Source organism: Thamnophis sirtalis, unplaced genomic scaffold (genome assembly GCF_051295495.1).
Source record: "Thamnophis sirtalis isolate CommonGarterSnake01/CBP01778 unplaced genomic scaffold, rThaSir2_p1.2 scaffold_9, whole genome shotgun sequence".
In the NCBI taxonomy this organism is placed as follows: Eukaryota; Metazoa; Chordata; class Lepidosauria; order Squamata; family Natricidae; genus Thamnophis; species Thamnophis sirtalis.
Window position 1 is genome coordinate 21180261 of NW_028261389.1, and position 24269 is coordinate 21204529.

Consider the following 24269-nt stretch of genomic DNA (forward strand, 5'->3'; position numbering starts at 1 on the left):
CCCCGGGCCTTGAGTTTGACACCCGTGGTAGAGATGAACATAATTATGTAGTTCAAAATGGGAGACCATGGAGCAGCCTGCTTGCTCAGTAAACATGCCAAAAGCCAACTGTTTCTTTGGTCACGGTAAAACCAACTGTTTGTATGTATGTGCATGTTTCCAGGGAATTATCTGTGATGATACTATCAAATAGTATGTAAATAAGGACAGAAGGAGACCTGGAAATATTTCCAGATAAATATAGGGCAAGGAAGATGCACAATGATTTCCAAGTAGCATCAGCTTCTGGATGTGAAGGATGCACTCTCTACGGAATCTGGGTGACATAATTTCCATTCAAGCTCTGAACTGAAAGGAAGATCTGTTTCCATAGCAATTCTACAATCATTCTATGCCCAGATGTAACATGTGCCTTGAATTATTGGACATAAAACACACCTTCACCCTTGACAGGAAAAGCTGAGATGGCAACAGCAAGTTCTAGAAGAAATCATTTTTTTCTGCCTTTCTGAGCTATGAAGCATTGCAAGCTCAGATACCAGGAATCAATTATAACTGGGTACAAATGACATTTTGATTTTTTTAATCCAATCTGCTGGCAGAGATGTTCAGTGTATGATTCTCCAAATACTTAAGCGAGAAGCAGAAAGTCTTCTATGATTTATTGAGGGCAGGACTCTTCCTTGAAAAAAAAACTGAATAGGAAGATTTGCTTCTGATGTCTTCCCTTGGGATTTAATGGCAATGTGGATATCAGGGAAGTTACGGCCTGTAGGAGAAATGATTCTGCAGGGAAAACCAGAATGTTTACATATAGCTACTTGTTACTTAAGTAAATGCAAGAATTCTTGCCTTACAAGAATGTGATAGAATTTTCTGGGCCTGCAAATGAAAATTGACATTTCCAAAGTACTACCAAAAAAAATAGAACAGGGGGCATCAAATAAGCAATTTGTATTCTCCCTATTAAACTAAGATTCAGTCAAAAAAAATATCAAGGGGAGCAGGAGTATATATTGAGGAGTTAGATTTTAGCTTTATTGATTAGCCTATAGGCCTTATCAAAGCACAAGGTTCAAACACACATCACCAACAAAATCCTACACAATTTAAAATAAGAGTAGGGCAAAATACAATAGTTATAGGATAAAATACAATATAATTTAATACATATATAAAATAGAATAAAATGACATAAAATTATATTTCGGTGTCACCCTTACAATCTACCCCAATCAGTCCCACATATGCAGATCTCAACCGAACCATTTTGTTTAAGTACTGTGCAGTGTTAAATGTTATTTTCAGGTTCTGGCCACACATAAAGTAAGTTGTTTTGATATGGGGATCCCAATGGGTCACTCATTTCGTATATAGACCAAGGTACCTGTCTCTCACCTCCTTATACAAGCAACAATCAGATAGGATGTGAGCCAGGTTTTCTACCTCTGCCGCTCCACAAATGCACAGATGCTCATTGTAGGGTATAGAATGGAATCTCCCATATCTGACCATTGCATCAAGTTGTTTGAATCTCGCTTGCGTAAATATCTCCCTAAGATGTTTTGGCAGTTGTAACTTCAAATATCTGTCTACTTGAAAAGTATGTTTGTATTTGCCCAGCGGTTTCAAGTTACCCACCTTACTAAGGATAGCTATATCATTTTGTGCTTCTCTATCCTTAATTTTTTGGGCAGCTCTGTTTTTTTTTTAAATTGTTCTCCTGTTTCCTTATTAAGAAAATCTATTTCCCCTTGAAATAATCTTTAAAAAAATGTTCATCAATATGAATTAAAACTGATAGGAAAAATGCAGGTGAATTTCTCTGTCTCTAGTAGAATTATTGTATAGTGAAAATGGCACTTAATATCATGTGCTCCCAGATTTGATTTATGGTCATGGATACACATAGATCTCACAGCCCTCCTTGCTCTCCACCTGGGTTTTCGGGTGAGTATGGCTAGAGCAGTGATAGCAAACCTTTTTCTTATGACATTCCAAAATTCTCCCCAAGCTCACTATTGCACGAACATACATGCTCACACTAATTCAATCCTCTCCCGCCCACCTGCTCATGTGCATGACTCCCCCCCCCGCATATGTGCATGACCTCTCCCCAGGCTCCGGAGGCTTTTCTGAAGCCTGTGGAGGGTGTAAACCGTCTCCCCCAGCCCTCCGTAAGGTCGAAAATCAGCTGGCCAGCACATGCATGTACACCGGAGCTGACGATTGGCGTGCCAGCAAATATGGCTCCGCATGCCACCTGTGGCAAGCATGCCATAGGTTCACTATTACAGGTCTAGAGGACATGAGTCACACAACCTGGTTGACAGCCAGGAAATAATTAGGAGTGCATGCAAATCACTTTCAGTTTAAGAGCCGTGGTGGCGCAATGGTTAATATGCAGCACTGCAGGACTAACTCACTGCCTGTTCCTGGAGTTCAATCCTGACCAGCTCAAGGTTGACTCAGCCTTACATCCTTCTGAGGTTGGTAAAATGAGGACCCAGATTGTTGGGAGCAATATGTTGACACTGTAAAATGGCTTAGAGAGGGCTGTAAAGCACTGTGAAGCACTATATAAGTCTAAGTGCTATTGCTATTCAACCATACACTAAGGAACCTCAGATTCTAAGGAAATTTGTAGAGACCCAAAGAATTCAACAATCTACCTCCCAAAGAGATCTTTGTGCCAAACAAAACTTTCCTGATTACAGTTTCTTACATAGTCATCCATCCATCCCCCTTTAGCCATGTCCTTCTCAACTAGACTGCCAGGAAGGGCAGCCACCAAGTCTTCAAAAAGTGGTAGGTTTCAGGATCCCTTTTATTACAAAGACTTCATTTCCTTAGAGTCCTGTGAAAAAATCAGGTGGAACAACGGCTGACGACCTCTTTCTATCGGTCCACTATAGAAAGTGTTCTCACATATTGTATTACAGTATGATGCTGGTTTAACAGCCGTGGACAGGAAGGAACTACAGAGAATGATCAATTAGGCACAAGAAACCATTGGTTGCCCTCTGTCACCACTGGATGACATCGCCAAATCTCGCTGCTTTAGCAGAGTAAGGAAGATACTCAGAGATGATTCACACCCTGGTCAGTGTCTCTTTGAACTTCTACCATCAGGCAGAAAGCATCGAAGTATAGCCAGCCGAACAAACAGGTTTAGAGATAGTTTCTATCCTTGGGCTGTGAGACTTTTAAATACAATCACAATCACTCCATGCACACGCTAGTTTTTTTTTTCTTTTTCTTTCTTTTTTCATTTCTGTTATAATTTTGCACCAGTGAGGTTAAAACCAATTTCGTTGTATTTAAGTACAATAACAATAAAGATTATACTTATATTTACTTATACTTATTGTCCAAAACCCTTCCCATCATTCACAAATCTGATATCTGTCAGCAGTATGAGGGGGTAAATTCCCTTCTTGGTCTAATTTTTGGGGGTGATATTTCTCCTTTTATTCTTAAAGGCTTGGTTCCTTCTTATCTACCTCCCAAAGAGATCTTTGTGCCAAGATTTCTGGGTCTTGTCCTCTTTGTCCTCTGGTTTCACATTCTTACACAAACCAATCTCATGTTCTCCCACAAATAACTTAGATAATGACAATTCTTCAGAGCCTTTAATTACACACACAGCACCATCAATGCTCAGAAATAAAAATAGGATTAGGATCAACAGATACAAAAAGTCAAAGATCCAGCATCTTTCATAGACATAGAAGGAAACTTGAGTATGACAACAAATGATAAATTAACAACAGAAGTTAAATTTTAAAAGGGGATGATCAAAGCAAATATGGGGGGATTTTATAAAATCAGTGTTGGTGGAAGGCGAAGGGAACAAACTCAAGAATATATGTTGTTTCGGAGGGGATAAGGGCACAATTGGAACATATTGTATATCTTTTAGGGAGGGGAAAGGTCTCCAGGGGGTGGGAGTGCACTGTAATATGTAGGGTTTTTTTCCCTTTTTCTTTTTTTCTTTCTTTTTTTTTGTATTCAGATCAGTGGTGGGTTTCAAATCCCGTTCCAATCGGTACGGTTGGAACGGGCCTAACGGCATCCTCATAGACGCGCACAGCACGTTTGCACATGCACGCAGTGCACACATGCATCTTAGCACCTCTGTGATGCTCCAGTTGCTCCGCGGAGCGTCACACAGGCACTGTACACGCCACATGCGTGCGCGGAAGCACAGAAGCCTTAAAACACAGGTAAGGAGCTCGGGCGAGCAGGTGGGCCCTCCAGAGCACTGTACCGGAATGGTATCCAGTGCTCCGGGCTGGCTCCAGTACGCCTGTACCTGGCCGTACCTCCTGCAACCCACTACTGATTCAGATGTATATGTACTGTTTGCATTATTTGTGTTTAAAAATGAAAAATATTTTTAAAATGTTTTAAAAGACATAGAGGGAAACTTAATAGGAGTAATTTGTGCTACATGGTTACCTCAACTTTTATTCTGAAGATGTTTAAACCATCTTTTCATTAAAATTCATCCCAAAATGAGTTACTTTGAAGATGTACAGCTCCTGGTCTTCTTCTGTGTCTAATCTTGAATTGGAATCTTGAATTGAGCACTGTACAATATAATCTTTTCTTCAACATCTTACTTATTCAAAGCTAAAGGACACTCAATAACAGAATAATATCAGAACAATAGATTTGGAAGGGAGCTTGGATATCTTCTAGTCCAACCCCCTGCTCAAGCAGGAAGCCCTATACCATTTCAAATAAACATTGTCCAATCTCTTCTTAAAAGCCTCCAGTATTAGAGCATTCACAACTTCTGGAAGCAAGTTGTTCCACTGATTAATTTATCCTGATTAATTTCTTCTCCTTAGTTCTAGGTTGCTTCTCTCCTGGATTAATTTCAATCCATTGCTTCTTGTCCTGCCTTCAGGTGCCTTGGAGAACAGATTGACACCTCCTTCTTTGTGGTCCTTCTTTTCATTAAACTAGACCAGGGCAGTCAAATGTGCAGCCTGCGGGCCAGATGCATCACACGCTGGGCACACCCACACCCAGTTTAGCGAGGGGGGGATTCGTGATACATCATGTGGCGCTGTTGTGATGACACGAGTTTGATACCCCTTAACTAAACTTACCCAATTCCAACAACTGTTCTATATATGTTTTAGCCTCCAGTCCCCTAAACATCTTTGTTGTTCTTCGCTGCACTCTTTCTAGAGTCTCAATATCTTTTTTACATTGCGGTGTCCAAAACTGGATGCAGTATTCCAACTACAGTTTTACCGAGGCATTATGAAGGGGTATTAACACTTCACATGATCTTGATTCGGTCCCTCTGTTAATGCATAGTAATGCAAGTAAAGCATAAACAACTGACCTACCCATTTCTGGATGGCAGCTTAAAGCAAGTATCTCAAACCTTCCCTGCAAACCGACTGTAGATTCAGCAGGATTTTTGTTTGCTTTGTTCTGTCAATTTTCTTTTTGAAGAACACTGAGCAACAGTGGAAGAGCATCTGGTATCTTAATTTGGAAATACTTTTCCAAGATTATAGGCAATATTTGCCAAAACCCCAAATATCACCTACCATCCTATGCATGCAAAAGCTTTAAAAGATAGAGGAAAGTTTTTTCACTTTTGAAACTGAAATGTGGAACAATAAAACAGTTTTAATTATTATGAACCATCATTTATATTTTAACAGAACATCTCCTGGATTAGCCCGAAGCCTAATGGTAAAATAACTTTCCATCTATTGTCTAAATTATTGAAAATATCATCTAACAGTTTCTTAATTGCAAATACTATTCCTTAATACTATTTTTCACACCAGCTTTTTCTTGTTACTTTTAATGGATAAAGTTATTAAATGTCTAGGTGATATTTTACCTGATGAAACAGAGGTTTGCTGATTAAAACCCACACACACACACAAATACATTTCTTCATTCCCCATCTATACTTCCCTTGACTATTTCCACATTCTACTCATGTGACTGTATGTTGAAATGACCTGGGTAGACAGTAGGAAGACCTGCAGCCTGATAAGAGGCATCCCTACTTTTTCTGGAGACTAAAAAGAGAGATGGGAAGAAACACTTTCAGTCTTGCAAGATTCTCTTTAATGTAACCTTATAATATAGTAACAATGCTCCTGGTTATACTTCTTGCCTGGATGACCTTGAAAAACTAATAATTAACTTTGTCTCCTAGTCCTAACAACAGAATAACAAATTTGGAAGGGACCTTGGAGATCTTCTATTCCAACTCGCTTCTCAGGTAGTAGACGCTATACCATTCCAGACAGATGGCTGTCCAGTCTCTTCTTAAGAGCCTCCAGTGATGGAGCATCCACAACTTCTGAAGGCAAGCCATTCCACTGGTTGATTGTTATCACTGTCAGGAAATTTCTCCTTAGTTCTAGGTTGCTATTCTCCTTGGTTAGTTTCCATCCATTGGTTCTTGTCTTGCCTCTTCTGGTGCTTTGCAAAATAGGTTGACCCCTTCTTCTTTGGTGCAGCCCCTCAAACATTGAAACACTGCTATAATGTCATCCCTAGTCCTTCTCTTCACTAGACGAGACATACCCAATTATTGCAACCTTTCTTTATATGTTTTAGCCTCCATCCTCATAATCGTCTTTCTTTTTCTTTTCTCACTCTTTCCAGAGTCTCCACATCTTTTTTTATAATATGGTGACCAAAACTGAATGCAGTATTCTAAGTGTGGTCTTACTAAGGCTTTATAAAGCATTACTAATACTTCACATGATCTTGATTCTATCCTTCTGTTAATGCAACCTAGGATAACATTGGCTTTTTTGGCTGCTGCCGCACACTGCTGACTCCTACTTGATTCTGCCATTTCTGTGCTATCGCCCAACTCTCTTCCGAGTCCACCTTCCGCCCCCAGACAGCTAGGAACTCCCTCCAGCCAGACAATGGGAAAATATGACAAATCAGCAAGTGGCCAAGGTTCATCTCCATCCTTGACCTTCATCTCTCACCACATTTACTGTCTGCAGTAACGAACAAAACAGAAAAATAAGGAAATCACTAGGCAGCTCCATTCATGGGACTACCCAGATGCTACAGCTACTTCAAAATGCAGAGGCATGAGCAGTAACAGGCATCTCTCAATGGGTCCATCTGTTACTACTCTAGGCCAGCTGCATTGGTCACTTTCCAATAACAAATCAAGATACTGGCCCTATATGACTTAGGACTGAAGATTACTTGTCTCTGATCATTTCTGCCCAGTCAGTACATTCTAACAGAGAGGGCACAATCCACATCCTTTCAATTGCGCACGGACATCTTGTGAAACCTAGGAAGTGTGTCTGCTCAATGGAAGCCCGCACCCTCTGCAACAGCACCCCTCCAAAGGACAGCATCCTCTCTTCTAGGGATCTGGGGGGAAAACTGTCCTTTTTCCCAGCATAGGGTGGATGTTTATGGTTTCTTTAAAGGCTCTGTTTTGTTAATTTTGCGGTTTATCAGATTATTTTCGTCTGGGCTGCCTGTCTGATTTTATGCTTGTCATTGTCTTTATGTTTTTTTCTAGTTTTGTATGCTGCCCAGAGTCCACTGGAGTTGGGCAGCAAATAAATTTAAATAAATAATAATACCATTTACCCTTATCGCTAGATGCAGTCATTTGTCACTGTCCTGTGTCGGTTCCTGTGCTAAGCACATTGGGTTACAAGCATATTCCACAATTTTCGGTCCACAGCTAGAATCTCTGCATCCTTCCATTTAAGGTTGACGTTTTTCCAGACCTTCTTGAAATGTTCGGTGGCAGGTTTTCTTTGGTCTTCCTCTTTTTCTCCAACTACCTGGTGGTATCCAATTGATTGCGTTTTTTGCTAGACAGTGCTCACTCACCCAAAAAAGCCAATGCAATCCTAAATTGCATTAACAGAGGGATTCAATCAAGATCACATCAGGTACTAACACCACTCTATAAAGCCACACCTAAAATACTGTATCCAGTTTTGGTCACCACATATATAAAAAAGATGTTGAGACTCTAGAAAAAGTGCAGAGAAGAGCAACCAAGATGATTAGGGGACTGGAGGCTAAAACATACGAGGAACAGTTGTAGGAACTGGGCATGGCTAGTCTAGTGAAGAGAAGGACCAGTGAACACAAGATAGCAATCTTCCAATATTTGAGGGGCTGCCACAGAGAGGATGGGGCCAATGTATTCTCCAAAGCACCAGACAAGGAATGATGGATGAAAACTGATCAAGGAGAGATTCAACCTAGAAATAAGGAGAAATTTTCTGACAGTGAGAACAGCTTGTCTTCAGAAGTTGTGGGAGCTTCATCACTGGAGGCTTTCAAGAAGAGACTGTTCTGCCATCTGTCAGAAATGGTGTAGGGTCTCCTGCTTGGGTTATTGCAAGGTCCCTTCCAACTCTATTATACATGTGGAGCACCATGTCCAGCAAAGTGCATTCTTCATTCTGTCACTATCTCAAGAGAGCTTTTGAGAATTACTTCTTTGTATAATTTCCACATTTGTGACAGGGTCCCAATATGAGATTACATTGTTGGAAGACGTTGATCCAGATAATTAGAACTGCGGAAAAAACACTTGCTACCAACCTGCCTTCCATTGAGGACCTGTATACTGCAAAAAGAGTCAAAAAGAGGGCCGTGAAAATATCTACAGACCCCTCACATCCTGGACATAACTTGTTTCAATTTCTACCCTCAAAACGATGCTATAGGGCTCTGCACACCAGAACAACTAGATACAAGGACAGTTTTTTCCAGAATGCCATAAGTCTGCTTAACAACTAATTCTCACAACACTGTCAATAAGTTACTAAGAATGTATTACTATTATTTTTCTCTTCCTTCCTAGTATCTATCTCCCCCCACTTATGACTATAACCATGTTGCTTGTATCTTTCAATTTATATTGTTTTTATTTGTTTACTAGTACAATTTGATAGCTTATTAGTAACCTTGATTATCACTGTTATATCTTTTTATTCCCAATGAATGTATTTTATTCTCCTTATGTATACTGAGAGCATATGCACCAAAGACAAATTCCTTGTGTGTCCAATCACACTTGGCCAATAAAGAATTCTATTCTATGAATAGCTTTTGTTGTAAATTTCCAAGTGCAATCATTAGGCTCTAATCATTTGCTCATAGAATCACTGCAGCAATAGCCACACAAGACTTTACGGTACATAGGCAACAATAGATTCCCTATTACTGAGATTCAGTTCCCTTTCCATATCAAGAAGAGCTCCCTCCCCACTACATCTTTCAGAAAGAAAGGAAAGCTTTTAGGTCAAATCAACAAATCAGAATTATTTTCTCTTGTGTCTGAAAATGTTCAGTCCTATTTTGTCAAGTACAGCGGGGAAAGCACAAAATCAGCAGAAAAAGAAAAGATCTTCAAACAAAAGGAAAAAGAAACGTTTATTTCTCTCTGCTTTGGGTTTGGGGGACCACACATAGCAAATCAGGAACTCTTTTTGATGATTTGGGTAACAAGCAGCCGTGAGTCGGGCTCTACTGGAGGGAGTAAGGATTCAGCATTTGCTAAGGCAGGACTCTTAAATGAGCACATATGGAATATCCGGATCATCCTTGACTTATGAACGGTCGCTTAGCAACTGCTCAAAGTTATGACGAACCCTCCCAAAACCTATTTACAACGCTGATTCAACCACATTTTGAGCACTCAGCAACTGGCCCAAATTTATGGATGTTCGCAGTGCCCCACAGATAGGTAATCATGATTTATGACATTTTTGCCAAAACCCGGTATTTTCCGCTGACTTCTGGCAAAAATCCCCCATAGCAAACAATGGGTTTACTTAAGGACTCTGGCATTCACCTAATGACCACTGTAAAAGAGGTCATAAAATCATGTGATGATCTGCTTTGTAACCATCATGACTTATGATCTTAATTTTATGGGCATAAGGCAAGGACTAGCTGCATTCCTTTTGAAGTTCCCTTTACATTTCTATCTCGTCCCCTTCTTTCCATTTCATTTTTCAGAGTTCAGAATATTTTCTTCCTGCCATAAACAACTGACTGCAACACAAAAAAGACCGTTACAAGCCGAGCATATGGCCTCTGATTGGGCACAGAAGAAAAGGGGCAGAGAAAAGGCAGGACCTGTCAATATTGCAGACCTTTTCAACACAACTGGGACCTGCTCCCCCCATTAACAACTTAGCACAAATTGCAGATTACTTTTCTTAGGAATCAATGAAGTAATTTGCTTGGAAACTTAGTTAAATCCTAAAGACATAAAGCTGCCCCCATCCTTATAAACCAACCCTCAGGGTACACTTATCTTGCTGAATTTCCCAGCAACTGCATTTGCTAAAATATGATTGCTTATTAACCAATATATCAGTCATTTCCCTTCTCCATTCCCAGTGCATTAGGATGTCCAATTAGGGAGTCATTTAAATTCCTGGGAGAGAAAATAAGACCAAGCAATCTACTGCTATCCTTGTCTTAAGACAGGCTGCCAAGACAAACTAATAGCCACAAATGTACTTCTAGGATCGTTCAACATGGTGTTGGAGTTTCATCAGGAAAAAGGGTAGAAATACTTACAATGAAAAAGCAACAGGTTCTCGTGGGATTTGTGATTTGTGATTTTATTGAGATTTGTAGGCCGCCCTTTTCCCTGAGGGGACTCAGGGCGGCTCACACAAAATCGGGGAAGGGGAGATACAGACAATAACTAAGACACATATAATAAAAACAGTAACCAACATGCATTCATCATTCGGGAGGGGCAACTATCTTCATCCCCAGGCCTGACGGGCTAGCCAGTTCTTCAAGGCTGCGCGGAAGGCCTGGACGGTGGTGAGGGTACGAATCTCCACGGGGAGTTCGTTCCAAAGGGTCGGGGCGACTACTGAGAAGGCCCTCCTCCTTGTAGTTGCCAGCCGACACTGGCTGGCCGATGGAATACGGAGGAGGCCCAATCTGTGTGATCTTATTGGTCGCAGGGAGGTAATTGGCAGAAGGCGGTCTCTCAAGTATCCAGATCCACTACCATGTAGGGCTTTATGGGTGATTAACAGCACCTTGAAGCGCACCCGGAAGTCGACAGGCAGCCAGCGCAGCTCGCGGAGGATAGGTGTAATGTGGGTGAACCGCGGTGCACCCACTATCGCTCGCGCGGCTGCGTTCTGCACTAGCTGAAGACGCCGGATGCTCTTCAAGGGCAGCCCCATGTAGAGCACATTGCAGTATTCCAGCCTAGAGGTCACGAGGGCCCGAGTGACTGTTGTGAGTGCCTCCCGATTCAGGTAGGGTCGCAACTGGCGCACCAGGCGTACCTGGGCGAATGCCCCCCTAGCCACAGCCGTCAAATGGTGGTCGAATGATAGCTGTGGATCTAGGAGGACTCCCAAGTTGCGGACCCTCTCTGAGGGGTATAAAGTTTGACCCCCCAGCCTGAGAGATGGAATATTGGTGGAATCCTTGGGAGGGAAACACAACAGCCACTCGGTCTTTTCTGGGTTGAGCACAAGCTTGTTAGCCCTCATCCAGTCCATAACCGCCTCCAGACCCCGGCTCATCACGTCTGCCGCTTCATTGAGTTGGCACGGGGCGGACAGATACAGTTGAGTATCGTCCGCATATTGATGGTATCTAATCCCGTGCCTGCGGATGATCTCTCCCAGCGGTTTCATGTAGATGTTGAATAGTAGGGGGGATAAGACCGAGCCCTGAGGCACCCCATATGTTAGGGGCCTAGGGGACGATCTCTGCCCCCCCACTAACACCGACTGCGACCTGTCCGAGAGGTAGGAAGAGAACCACCGCAACACGGTGCCTCCCACCCCCACCTCCCGCAGTCGTCGCAGAAGGATACCATGGTCGATGGTATCGAAAGCCGCTGAGAGGTCAAGGAGAACCAGGATGGAGGAATGTCCTCCATCTCTGGCTCTCCATAGATCATCAGTCAATGCGACCAAAGCGGTTTCAGTGCTGTAACCGGGTCTGAAGCCTGACTGGAAGGGGTCGAGATAGTTTGCTTCCTCCAAGGACCGCTGGAGCTGAAAGGCCACCACCTTCTCAACAACCTTCCCAAGAAAGGGAAGGTTGGAGACTGGACGATAGTTATTAAGGACAGCTGGATCCAAAGATGGCTTCTTTAGGAGGGGTCTCACCACCGCCGCTTTCAGTGCGGCGGGGAAGTTCCCCTCCCGAAGAGAGGCGGTCACGACCGCCTGGATCCAGCCTCGTGTCACCTCACTGCTGCTGGTAACCAGCCATGAGGGACACGGGTCCAGTACGCAGGTGGAGGCACTCACAGCCCTCATGGCCTTGTCCACATCCCCGGGGGTAACATCCTGAAACTCAACCCAGGGGTGTTCCATCTGATCCTCTTGTGCCTCGGCTGGAACTGCAGGGGTGGAGTCCAAGTCCGACCGAAACCGAGCAATTTTGTCCGCTAAGAATTGGGCATAATCCTCAGCTCTGCCCTGTAAGGGTTCCCCCGCCTCCCTTTTATTTAATAGGGAGCGGGTTATCTTAAACAGGGCGGCTGGGCGGGACTCAGCGGACGCAACCAAGGTGGCTATATGGGATCTTTTCGCTGCCCTAAGCGCTCTGGTGTATTCCTTGGTGCAGGTGGTTACCATTGCTCGGTTCGATTCGGACTTATTGGACCTCCATCGGTGCTCTAGGCATCTCCTCCGGCGCTTCATCTCCCGGAGTTCCTCGGTGAACCAAGGAGGTCTCCGGGATCCGCCGCCTCGGAGGGGCCGTAGTGGCGCAATCCGGTCGAGGGCCTCTGATGCTGCCGAATGCCAGGCAGCAGCCAAAGTCTCTACCGGATTGTGGGCGAAAGAATCAGGAATGACCCCAAGTTCCGTCTGGAACCTTAATGGTTCCATGAGTCGCCTGGGGCGGAACCACCTGGTCGGTTCCTCCTCCCTACAGTGGGGGTTTGGCCTCCGGAAGTCGAGCCTCAGTAGGCAGTGGTCTGTCCACGACAGGGGTATGATGTCATTACCCCTCAGACCAAGATCACAAATCCACTGCTCCGAGAGGAATACGAGGTCGAGCGTGTGCCCCGCCGAATGGGTCGGGCCCCGAATTACTTGGGTCAAGCCCATGGCCGTCATGGAAGCCATGAACTCCTGCGCCCCGTCAGAGTTTTCACCGAGCGACGGCAAATTAAAGTCCCCCAGGACCATCAACCTAGGGAACTCAATTGCCAGCTCGGCTACCGACTCGAGGAGCGAGGGGAGGGCTGCTGCAACGCTGTTGGGAGGCAGGTACGTTAACAGCAGACCCACTTGACCCTTGAGGTCCAACTTTATCAGCAGAGACTCACACCCGACAAGCTCCGGAGCAGGGACCCTACGAGGAACTAACGACTCCCGGATAACAACGGCCACACCCCCACCCCTTCCCTGGGCTCTCGGCTGGTGCAGCACCTGAAATCCTTCTGGGCACAGCTCTACAAGGGGGACTCCTCCCTCTGGGCCCAGCCAGGTTTCAGTAATACATGCCAGGTCTGCCCTCTCGTCTAAAATTAAGTCCCGGACGAGAGGAGCTTTATGTACTACAGACCTGGCATTTAGCGACAGCAGCCTGAGTCCAGGGTCCTGATCACTTGCGCCATCTGGTCTCGGAGTGGGACTCATAGGGCCGGAAGGAGGGATCTCTGTAATGTAGCGAACCCTCCTTCCCCGGTAATGGCCTGCCCTAAAGTCCCCGCCGTATCTGCCCCTCCCTGTTACGACCGTAATACCCCGACCCTCTCCCGTGTCTCTGGTCCCCTCAACCATCCCCATGGCCCCCGCGTCTCCCGGCAGGTCCTCCGAATCATACATACCCATGCACTCCCCCAACCAGTCCCCACGTAGAAGTTAAAAAACACAAAAATTTACAGCAATATGATAATAAAAGTGGGCCATTCATTCAATCACAACCAGTCCCATACACTCATCATACTATTTAAAAAAATTGCGCAATTAGATGTATAACAATATGAAAAAAAAGGGGGGGGGAGAGATACTCCGTTTCTCTCTCCTCCTATGTCCTGGGAAAGCGTCCTTGGCCGTCCAATCAAGAATGGATAGTATACAAGGCGGCCGTATGCAGGCAGGGCAGGATGTAAAAAGTAGGAAGTCCAGCAATTCATAAATGGCAGTCTTGACGGTGAATAAGTGTCCCAATCCAGGGGGCCAAGGTTTGAAACTAGCCTGAGCCACTTTAGCAGAGGAGGCGGGAAGTGCTGATGTTTTTGGAGCCCAGTCTCTGCCACCATGGTCGCCATCTCCCATTACTCTCACACCAACTCAGCCACAATCCCTAGTGGCTGGAGCGGGATGCAAAGGGCAATGTCCGGAGAGGCCGCAGTGACACAGAGCTCAGTTCAGGGAGTTTAGAGGGCCGTCTTCTTCCCCACCCTAGTAAGCACACCAGTCAATCAAAGGGCAGACAGCAAATAGCTGGGTGAGCAAGATAGAACCGAGGGGGGGGGGAAGCGTCTGAGGGAGTAACAAACACAGTCAGAGCTTAAGGTCTCAATAAGCTTCCAGCGCTTCCTTCTTTAAAGAGCCAAAGGGGGGGGGAGCGTCTGAGGCAGTAACAAACACAGTCAGAGCTTAAGGTCTCAATAAGCTTCCAGCGCTTCCTTCTTTAAAGAGCCAAAAGGGGGGGGGAGCGTCTGAGGCAGTAACAAACACAGTCAAAGCTTAAGGTCTCAATAAGCTTCCAGCGCTTCCTTCTTTAAAGAGATGCTGATTAAAACTAAAACCCTCCAGGCTCACCAGTCACTGGGGCTCATCAGGGATCGTTAATCCTTCAGCGCGAACAAGTTCAAACAGGCTGGCTAGGGAAGAGGCGTCCGAGATGTAAAAGTGCTGCGACTCAGCTGCTTGAAGTCTGAGTCGCCATCTTCCCTCCACGTTTTCCTTCCAGCCTCCGCGTTTTCCTTCTAGCCTCGACCGCTGCCGCTCTGCTGCTCAGGAAACGGCTGCCGGGATAACAACGAAGCCTTCTCTCATCAGGGGGCCCCACTAGTTCGGACGGGCAACGCCAGGTGTGCAGGATGATAAAGGAGAAAAACGCTGACCGTCAGCGTCAGCGTCGCCGTCCTTGCGCAGCCAGGTGGTCGAAGGCTGCAAAGCGTTGCGGGGCTAAAACGAACCTCCGGAGTGTTAGCCCCCAGCTATCTGGAGTTCCTCAAGCCCTGCAGATCTTAAGCTCTTCCAGGATCCCTTTCCAAGAGTTTTTTTGCAGTCTGTTTGGAAGGCTTCCCAGCGCTCCTTCGCCAAGTTTGAACAGAGCGAAAGAGCCCGGTCGCCATTCTCCTACAACGGTTGATATAATGGGTGGGTTGGTAGATGGATTTATTTATGCACACTTAATACAATAACAGAGTTAGAAGGGACCTTGGAGGTCTTCTAATCCAACCCTCTGCTCAGGCAGGAGACCCTCTACCATTTCAGACAAGCGGTTGTCCAATCTCTTCTTAAAAACCTCCAATGATGGAGCACCCACAACCTCAGGAGGCAAATCATCCTACTAATTAATTGTTCTAACTGTCAGGAAATTCCTCCTTAGTTCTAAGTTGCTTCTCTCTTTGATGAATGCATGCCTTCTCCTTGCATGCCTTCAAGTCAGTGTTAACTCCTAGTAATTACCTGGATTAATCCCTGCAGTTTTCTTGGCAAGATTTTTGGAAGCGGTTTGCCAAAGCAAGACTAGAAAGCCATTGTCTCCACCTTTTTTAGCTTGCTGCCCTAACCACTAAACCAAAATGGCTGCCTACAATGGGTGTGGTGAACCACAAAACCTCATATACAACAAGGCAAGGAAGTCGTTTTGCACCATCTTCTTTTCTTATAGCTTCTGTTATGATTTGCTTTGCACAACGGGTCAGCCACAAGGACAGCAAATTTCACACCAGTATAGTTTTTTGCTGACCCATAGGTGAGTAAATAGTGTTGTAGCTTGATGAGGGGGAAAATTTCTCACATTGACTGTAGATATAAATCACAGTTCACTTTTCAAGGATTATTAGTCAAAACTCCCCTTTGTTACACTTGGAAGTTACTATATTAGCTGACAAGAAACCCTCTAATTAAAAATAGAAAGAAGGGAGCTCATTTATATTTGCAGATTTTGAGCTGGCTGGCTGTTTAAAAAACCCAGGTAAACCTCTCCCCATCCTCAAAGTCAGAGGTGGTATTCAGCCAGTTCGGACCGGTTTGAGCGAACGGACAGCTCCAACGATCAGCTGGCCCTGCGCACCCGCCCCCACTACATCCTGTCCTTTATTTCCTATTTTCTAGCTCATCTCAATCATAGAGCACAGCTGATTCTGCCCCCCAGTATTTTACTTACCGTTGCTGACTTTGAAGGTAAGCAGATGAATTTCTAAATGGTCCATTTTCGGCACTGCGTATGCGCACGAAGCACGCAAAAGGCGTGGTCATCGAACCGGTGAGCACAACCCACCACTGCTCAAAGTCCTTCCGTCTTCATGTGGCTAGGAAAAATGTTCATACTGAAGAAACCAACTTCCTTCTCTCAAGCCCCAGCAACCTGACCCCTTGTAAATATAAAAATGATAGGAACAATTCATCTCTTCCTAACTCTGGCTGAAACAATTTCTCACACTTGCTATAGGCACAATAAGGATTGTGATGAAGAGAAGCTCTGACGCAGGAATCTAACTCTTCATGCATCATGGCACAATCACACAAATCACACAAATTCAGTTGTTGTCATAGAACTGCTACAAGTTATATAAGTGTACATATTTATGGGTATGTTTTTTAACCCGGCTGCATTATTATTTATCTCCTTTATTATTATTTTTATTTCCCCCCGATTATCAGATGTATTCTTTAGTATTGTTTTATTATATTCTGTCGTTTGGCAAGTACACTGAGTGTTTCTGTACTGGAGACAAATTCCTTATGTCTAACCAACTTGGCCAAATAAATAAAGTATAACTAAGTAAGTATAATTCACATTATGATATCATGACATGCTCTTCCCATGGATGCCCATGGCTCTGATCTCTCGGCCAAAGTGAAATTAATATACGTTTCAACATTTTCCACCAAACTGGTAGCTATAAAGATCTTTAAAGTTGTCAAAGTCTTTCTCCAACATCCCTAGATGTTCTGAAGAAAGTCATAATTGATATCCCAACTGAGGAATGCTGGGAATTGTAGCCCAACAGAAGTGGAGAAAACCAGCTAGGAAATGGCATGAAAAAATTCCTAACCCAAACTTGGATCTCCTTCCCAAAGCCCTAGGACCAGGATGGCAAACCTATGACACACGTGCTGGAAGTGGCATGCAGACCCATCTCTCCAGGCACATGAGCTGTTGCCCATTGCTCTTCCAGTTTCCAGCACCAGCCAGCTGGTCTTCACCTACACAGGAGCACTGGAAACTGGAAGATCATCTTCCCAGTGCGCATGCATGTACCGGGAATATGATCTTCTGGTTTCTGGTGCATGCATGCACACTGGCCAGCTGGTCTTCATGTATGCATGCATGCCAGAAACTGGAAGACCAGCTGGCCGGTGCATGCCAGAAACTGGTAGATCATCTTCCTGGTGCATGCATGTGTACTGGGAGGCTGCTCTTTTGGTTTCCGGAAAGCGCAGGGGCACTGCCCAGCTGGTCTTCAAACATGCATGCATGCCAGAAACTAGAAGACCAAGAAGGTCAAAGAAGCCGCATGGTGCACATGTGCGCAGCGTGGAGATGATATTTTGATTTCCGGTGTGTGCATGCACACCAGCCACCTGCTCTTCTTGTTTCCAGCATGTACACACTCCCATTTTGGCACTTGGTGCCAAAAGGTTTCACTATAATGGGAAACTGTCAACCTATGGAGATTCTCAGTCATCCAGGTCCTGGTTGTCTCAAAGGTGCTTTTTCAAGAAGCAACTGGACTTTCTGTTTTTTCTTTGAAGATGTTTCACAAAATAAATAGATAATCTGAATTGGAAATGTGAGGATTTGAAGGAGAGATTTGATTTATTGATTTGAGTCTTATCAAATTGGGACCTGTTAACTCTTAGTGGTTACTTTGCCCAGAGCTGAAGAAGCTTCTTGGATGAGAAGTGAAACAACTTCAAAGAAAAACAAGAAAGTCCAGTTGCCTCTTGAAAAAACACCTTTGGGAAACCTGTGGGATTTCTTTGCAATACCTCAGTTTCCAAGATAAGCTGTTCTGGCATGGAGAAATTATGAATTGAGATCCTTCCACATGTCGAAAGAGTTTAAAAGTAATAGAATTGTATATGGCTTAGATTGATTGGCATACCATCCCCTAGCAACTTTTTTTCAAATTGCGCTCTACTGTTTGAATTTGCTTCGCATCTAGGTACCAGTTACTTTTCCCAATAATGACAAGGAATGGCAGACGCTTTAGGCCAACAAATTTAAGAGACATACAGTTGGGGAAGGATGACTTTGGCCAAAGGCTACAAGCATGCCTCTATCACAATATGTTGCTACAAACCTACTCAGTTCTTGACAATCAGTTGCTGATAACGCCCGATAGTGAAACAAAAAAATAATTAATGGCACCAATAATCTCAACAATTTTACGGAAACTCAAACAACGCCTAAATGCCCAGATTTATAAATACATTTATATTGATAGATAAAACAAGCAACATTTTTCATTACCAAAAACAAGATTTCACTCATTCCATTTCTGGTCATCAAAATGAAAAAATCATGAAGCAAAATCCCAAATATGTTTCATCATTAGGATAGCAATCTAAGAGTGGTGTGGTGGCCTAACTCTCGCCTCACAATCAGGAGCTCTGTGGGTTCAATCATAGGCAGCAGCTTATGTTTTTCTCTCTGGCACACTGAGAATATATCTGCTGAAAAACAAACTCCGCATTGGTGACAGGTAGGGCATCCGGCCAGTAAACACCCAGCACCATTCAGTTGCCCAGATTCCACCCTGCAAGGGATTATGGGTTCGTTAAAACAGGATGATGATAAGATAGCAATCTACGCTTGCTCACAAGGGAGTAAATTCTACTGAACACCAAGCATTTGTTCAAGGCCACAATTCGTCCCTGAAATTCTAACCATGCCTACTTGGGAACAAGCCTTATAGAATTCAATGGAATTTAGAATTTAATAAACCTGCATAGGCTTAGGTTACACACTAGCAAAGCAAGATAACTTAGAATCTGCAGCCAGAGTAAAAGACCATCCAGGCACTAAGAAAAAAATGACACTGGTGCAACCCTTTAAAGTACTGGAAAGGAGCAAAGTTACTTTATCACAATTTTTCAATGAACTGAAGTGTTAGAAAGCCGGCACTGTTTCAGCTTTTACATAGCTAAAGTTTTAGATGCATTTTAACTTTGCTTATTTTCAAGGTGATCTAGCTGAAAGAATCCGGAACAAATGAAATGCAAACAGTAAATCAATGATGTGCATCAACCCTATTTGTGAACTGTTTGGTGAGGAACTCGATTTGCAATGCAAAATATGAATTGAAGTTACATCCGCAATTATGCATAATCTCATTAAATGTTTTATTTACATTATCACTTATATACAATTAACTCCTTTCTATGCTTAACAATTATCCCTGTAGTCAACGATCAACCCAAAGTACATATACTCCCAAATCAATTTATATTTGTCTTTTGCCTTTTTCTTACACTGGCAGCGAAACTCATGACTTTCCTGTGTCAAGCCATACTTCAAACACCGGTAGTCCTCAACTTACAACTGCCATTCTGCTCAAAATTTCCATTGCTAAGCAAAGCAGTTGTTAAGTGACTTTTTGTCTGATTATACGATCTGAGCCACAGTGGCGCAATGCTTAAAATGCAGTACTCCAGGCTATTTCTTCTGACTGCCAGCTGACTGCAATTTGGCAGTTCAATTCTCACCAGGCTCAAGGTTGACTCAGCCTTCCATCCTTCCAAGGTCAGTATTGCTCCCCGATTGTTGGGGGCAATAGGCTGACTCTGTAAACCGCTTAGAGAGGGCACTGTGAACCACTATGAAGCGGTATATAAGTCTAAGTGCTATTGCTATTGCTATTTTTTGCCACAGTTGTTCCCCAAAGCACTGCAGTTAAGTGAACCACGCAGTCATTAAGCAAATCCGGCTACCCCGTCATCTATGCTTGTTGGGAGCCAGCTGGGAATGTTACAAAAGGTGATCACATGATCCCAGGACAGTGCTACTATCATAAATACATGCCAGTTGCCAAACCCCCAAATCTGGATCACATGGCCATGAAGATGCTCCAATGGTTGTAAGTGCGAAAATCAGTCGTTATTCACTGTTTTTCAGTGCACAGTAACTTCAAATAGTCACTAAATGCACGGTTGTAAGTCAAGGACTACCTGCAATAGAATTCAGAGTAAATATTAGAAGGAATTCCTCACTCACCTCCCTTGACCAATACTCAACACAAGCTGCCAGGGATTAATACAAAGTTTTAAGACAGCATTTTTATGTATGGTAGGGATACATCATTGCACCCATGTGCTTTATGGTAAATTTGGAATGTGGAATGGCCCTAGACTAGGGATACTCTAGAATTTCAACCAGCAAGCATTTTTCAAGCAAACCAGTTTAATTTGCACTTCCTAGACTAATTCATGGGTAGGAATATAATTAACCTTTCATTTTAGCATCTCTCTAAATGTTGTGACTCAGATCTTGGCTCAAGTTATAAACGATGTTTGCATAAAGTTGCACACAAGAATATTTGTTTCTTTGGATAAAACGTACTGAAATGTATTATATGGGGTAAAGTGTGCATTATTTTTTAATGTAATGTGTATTAAAATACGGAAGGCATAGATCCATGTGGAAAAGGGATGGAAGTGAATTATAAACAAACATGTAGTAAACTGACACGGATGAAAATATCTTCTCATCTTCTTTACCCAAGAGGTATATTGATATATGCACAGAAAATCTCTGTACCATGGGAAGCCCTTATGCATTACATGGGATGGTATGAGGCTTCCTGCCCTTGTAAAAGGGATGGACTAGAATGGGTGTTGGCAACCCATGGCTCCAGAGCCTCATGCAGCTCTTTCATCTCCCTGCTGTGGCTCCCTGTTGCCTGAACACACCACTGGCTGGCCACGCCCCTCACCCTCCCTTTCCAGTCACTCCTTGCCTGGCCTGAGAGAGGTGAGAGAGAGAGAGACAGACAGACAGACAGACAGATGAGAGACAGAGAGAGAGAAAGAAAGTGAGAAAGAGACAGAGAAAGAGAGAGACACACACAGATACCCATTTCCCATAGAAAACACTGGGAGCCACAAAACCTGGGTAGGCGTGGCTGGGGTGTGTGTGTTATGTGACTGGGTGGGAGTGAGTGATGTCAAGTTGGCCATACCCACCCAGGTTTTGTGACTCCTGGTGTTTTCTTTCCTGTGGGAAACAGGTCCAAATGGCTCATTGAGTGTTTAAGATTGCAGACCCCTGGATTAGAACTTCAAGCTCCATGAGTTCAACTCCACATGAAGGTCAAACAAGTAACTGGCAGGGAGTATTCATCTGTCTAGACCCAATACAGCCCCTTCCTTTGTGCATTTTAACAAATGAAGGGAAAAGGGTGAACCTTCTTATGATGATTCAAGAACATGACTAGGAAAGCACACCTTTTTTAAAAAGGAGAAATTGGTCCTGTTTCCATACACTTCACTAGGTCGCATAGAGGGGTGAGTGTGCTTTGCAATTTTCCAATCACACAAACAACCTCTAATCCAAGAGAGGCAAATTTAGCTCCCAGTAGTTATGGGTGGTGTGGGCCTAAACTAACTCCCTTCGGGTTATTAACTTCTGCATATTGTGTAAACCAAGAATTTATTTGGGAGTTTGAAGATCCTCTTCATTCCCACGAATAGTCCTAAAGAATCCCGATGAAAACAGGACCCCTCTAGGATTGTCAGTTAGAGGGATTTTCACCAGGGATGGGCTGCTGGGGTTTGTAGGGGGTTCAGGAGAATCTCTAGCTAAGATTCTGTGCAGTTCAGAGAACCCCCAAATCCCACTCCTGGCTGGATCTGCCCACCCAGCCCCTCCCCTCCCCAGAGTCCCCAAGTGGTCCACTTTGGATACATGTAAGTGCAGGGCGCATATGGAGGCTCAGGAAGGGGGAAAATGGGCCTACTGGAAGTTTGAGAAGGCCAGAAATGAGGCCGTTCCCAGCCTCCAGAGGGCCTCCAAAACCTGGGGAGGCCATTTTCGCCTCCTGGAGGCTCGAGGAAAGCCTCTGGAGCCGGGGAGGGCAAAAATGCTCCCTCACCCTGGTATAGGAAGCCAACTAGGCCACACCCACTATGGTCATGCCCATCCAGCAACCAGGCAGAGAACCCCTTGCTAAAAAATTTAAGCCCACCCCTGCTTTTCACCCCGTAGCAACATGGGGGTGAGTCAAAAGGAATAGGGTTAGGGAACCCCACAGAGGGAGAAAGGAGTGACACAGCCTTCCAGCCCCCTTTTTTAGAGACTGGAAGGGCTAAAAATGGCTGCCATAGAACTAGCCATTCATCACAGACAAGTGTAACTGGGTCATGAGAATTCAACTATTGAGTGTGATGTTCACAAACTCACATAAAATGTGATTTAAATTAAAAGAATCAATCTCTCTCTCTCTCCCTCCCTCCCTCCCTCCCTCCCTCCCTCCCTCCCTCCCTCTCTCTCTCTCTCTCTCTCTCAACAAAAATACAGGTAATCCTCGACTTATGACCACAATTGAACCAAAAATTTATGTTGCTAAGTGAAAAATGTATTAGGTGAGTTTTGCCCCATTTTACAACTTTTCTTGCCACACTTCTTAAGTGAATCCCTGCAGTTGTTAAGTGAAACTGGCTTCCCCATTGACTTTGCTGTTCAGAAGTTTGCAAAAGGTGATCACATGACCCCGGGACATTTCAACCGTCATAAATATGAACCCGTTGTCCAACTGCCAAATGTAAATCACATGACCATGGGGATGCTGGAATGGTCATTAAGTGTGGGAAAATAGTCAAACGCCACTTCTTTCAGTACTGTTGTAAGTTTGAAGGATCATTAAATGAACTGTTATAAGTTGAAGACTACCTATACTCTACCCTAACATAACAAAAACACTTGGGGATAGTTGAATTTAGCACCCACAGTCTCTAAACACACACAAAAGAACCCAAGTGTGTTGTCAACTATTTATTGGAGAAAAGAGCAAACTACAAAGTAGATGTAAGATGAATGATTTCCATCTAGAAACAAATCTTGCAAAAGGGTAATTCAGACTAAGCTTTAGGAGATGTCACCGTTTATTTTATGAAACAAGAGGGACCACAGGTGGGTTGTAAAACATGTAGCCCAGTCTTACACAACTTGGTCCACTGCTTAATCTAAGGCAAAGAGGGGCAGGGGGACTAATGTCCTGCAATCCCAAATTGTCCCAAATTTGAGCTAGAACCCTGCTTAGAATGGGAAGCGTAACAGAGGAATAAAATTAGCTTTGCTGTAAAAATAACCTTTGGGGTCTTTCAGCATGAATTTTCAGACTCCCCCAAATGTAATTGGAGCCTTTCTCCATACCCAATTTCTCAATTAAGGGGTTTCATCTGAAAACCATTCATATGTTCAATGAAAAACAGGATCCTGCACAAGAAAAAGAAAATATGAAAACCATCCCTACATTTTAGTCTCTTCCTTTAAAAAAAAAGATCAGCAGAGGAAAATATATGTTATATTCATTTTCTCAACAACAGTAGGTCAATTTTCTCTAGCCTGAGTACCTTCCTTATATCGGGAAGTCAAATCCCAAGATTCCCCAGCCAGCTGAAAATTTTGGCAGCTGAAGTCCACACACTTGGAGGTTATCCAGCTTGGGGAAGGCTGCTGTAAACATTCTTCTAGTTCAGTGTTTCTCAACCTTGGCAACTTGAAGATGTCCGGACTTCAACTCCCAGAATTCCCCAGCCAGAATTCGCTGGCTGGGGAATTCTGGGAGTTGAAGTCCAGACATCTTCAAGTTGCCAAGGTTGAGAAACACTGTTCTAGTTTATATGTGTTTATCTTTCCCTGTGACTTTCTGCTCATCCAAGGCCATTTGATGTTCCTTGACATCATCCAAATTTAATTAAGAAACCATTATCAGTAACCCTCTTTGGAAAGTTTCTGTTTCAAGACCAAAGAAATCTACTATTATGCACAAAAATAATGAGAAAGAACTATTACAGCTTTGTCACCATAGAGATATGAGCCAATGGGTATTTTGCCCTGAATATCCACTTTCCTTT

The 24269-nt window shown here is 43.8% G+C and overlaps 1 protein-coding gene across 1 annotated transcript in view; it reads right to left on the reverse strand.

The window, feature by feature from the left end:
• The window catches only part of TMEM178B (transmembrane protein 178B), a 355126-nt gene that overhangs the window by 257264 nt on the left and 73593 nt on the right, over window positions 1-24269 (reverse strand). The window lies entirely within an intron of this gene.